A 2,634-nucleotide genomic window follows, 5' to 3' on the forward strand; every position below is an offset into this window, starting at 1 on the left:
GACTCGATCAATGACTTTCTTCGCCCCTAAGGGTCCCTTCGTGTCTGTGCTACCCGGTAACCCGGTACCAGCAACTCTCGTCGTCCACCACAGGGGCTGTCTGTTCCAGTACACCGGGGTATCCCCCTGCTCGTCTCGAAGGATGTACAGGGTTCTTTATAGTGCACACGAGCCATTGTATACACTGGGCCTACGGTTTATAGTCCTTATCCGAAAAGACTTGTTCTACCACCAGAACCATAGGCGAGCGTGCCGTTCGAACCAGCACCGATATTATGGCTATAGCTTGCGGCGCCCCTGCTAACCGCTCGGCCATTCGACTCACCATACGGTGAGATATGCTCTTTGAGGAAGAATATTGTGCCTAGATTCCAGGAACGTATCGTACTGTCTATAGAGTCATACTTGGCAAAATGCTTTTCATTTGTGTCTAAGTTGACAGGTAAGAGTTCATCAATTTCATAATAGACCTAAAGTACTTTTACTCGGTGGTGATTAGCTTACACCTAGTTTTTTTCAAATAAAAGTTTAAAATGAACGCCTTTTCATACCGTAAATATGTGTGAGTTATATATGTTCTGAACACCTATTTTCTGTATTGTAATACAAATAAAATAACAACAATGCTCTGACATCTCCCCACCCCACAAAAAGAACGAGTTATTGGTCTCGAAAATCCAGACACTTTTTTTTGTACAAGTAGCCTACAGTGCTGTAAAATTCATTGAAAAAGAGCCTTAAAATTTGTCTCTAAAGAAGTAGTTGTAGACTCGTTTTTGGGAATTTTCATTTTCTCCATATATGTTGTCCATAGTACAGCATATATTCGCTATTCACTGATAGTCAGTTCAAAAATGCAGTGTGGTTTCAAAATTTGCGATTTGCCTTTATTTTATTTCCATCCTCTTTTGTATGCATTCCAACTATTCCTTGGCTTTATTTGTACAAAACAATGTCTATCCAGAGAGAAGTAAACCGTGTTTATCTCCCTGGCCTATCCCTCTGCGTAGATTCGACAACCCTTCCAGATTTTAGGACAGAAAGTAAGGTACAATGTTCAGACATGCGCAGTTGAATTAACAAGCCGTCTACGTTCTACGTCTTCGCAAATCGTCCAATGGAGATCTTCTGATCAGTATTAAAACGTAAAAGTGCATACGAACATGGTGTATTCTGCAAAAAATGGGAAGTTATTTTATCATTTGTATATGAGCTAATAACAATTTAATTGTATTTTTTTGTAATTGTTTGGGAATACAGTTGTGGTATTGAGAAGATTAATAGAATTTTAAGTTACCGTCGATTATGGTAAATAAATAAGCCTATTCAATCTGACCAGTGATAATCCTGTGGCCTTAATTTACGAAAATGACCTGTCTCAAAAATGGTCGAATGCGTTCTATTCATATAAGATCTCTTTCTTTTATTATTATTATTAATTTAAAAAAAATCAAGGCAAGTTATTTTACGGATCTAACTGCTATCATACCTGTGCGGTTGTAGGGTGTACGGACGGTGCGTTCTCCCCGTCCCCTCTAAATTGTATTAAGAAAAATGATTGTTGTATTAATATCGTTGATATGAATTACCGGTAAAATATTTAAGGTACAAGAGTGCAAATTCCGGATACCTAGAGATACATACTCTCAAATATTCACACCTCAGCCCCAGCCATAGTAAGGCTGAAGTGGTAGTCGCCTCTCACGCACTCCCTACCGCCAAAACATGCATCCGCCCCAGTATAGCTAATTATTTAGAGAATAAATGTTTTACGTCATAACAGGGAACAGTGATTTCACTGTTCCCTGGTTATACCAATGATTTCGTATTTCAGTAAGGATAGACAATCTGTAACATCGGTTTTATTTTTCAACCACCCAAGTGAGTTAATAAAGCAATGATAAAGCAATGTTGAAATAATATGAAAATGACCTATCGCCAACAATCAACAGGAACATCATTACTATAAATGTAATTAGGTATAATATCTTATTGTAGACCAGGCTATAATTGAGATAGGTGCCACTTCGAGAGGTAGAAATTCTCATATGGTTTTTCTAGACCAGTTTTTTATGAGGATTTCAGAATATGTGAGGTAAAATGGGTGTAACCTAAGAACTTTCGCGTGAGGGCGCTTTTTCAAAGTGGCCGCCAAAATCCAATAAACTACATATATTTATATAGGTAAAATAAGCACAGAAGAGGTAGGTTTGACCAACTTTTGAATATGTAATGATAGGAGTAAAGTATAACTAGCTAAAGTTATTAATTTCGGGTGCAATTAAGGGCGTATTTTAAAATGGCCGCCAAAATTAAATAACAACTTAACAGCAGCTTCGATACCCTAGATAAATTTGTTTAATTTAAAAAAACATGAATGTAATAACTGCTGTTGACTTTTTAAACCTAAAACAACATATTTTAGGGGTGTAAGCTAACTCACTTTTGAAAATGTAAGTAAAAATGCCCCTTATATTGGCCCTTTTCTGTTTTAAAGAATGGAAAATATCACAAGAATCCTAAAAAAAATTCCAGCTTCCTTACAAATATCCGGTTGTTTTTCGTTAGACAATTACCACAATTTTCATGTATGAAGAAGGTATCAATTCATTTACTACATATTTGTCTTGCAGT

This window comes from Anneissia japonica, unplaced genomic scaffold (assembly GCF_011630105.1).
Source record: "Anneissia japonica isolate Jap-2015-1 unplaced genomic scaffold, ASM1163010v1 scaffold284833_len178102_cov189, whole genome shotgun sequence".
Taxonomy (NCBI): domain Eukaryota; kingdom Metazoa; phylum Echinodermata; class Crinoidea; order Comatulida; family Comatulidae; genus Anneissia; species Anneissia japonica.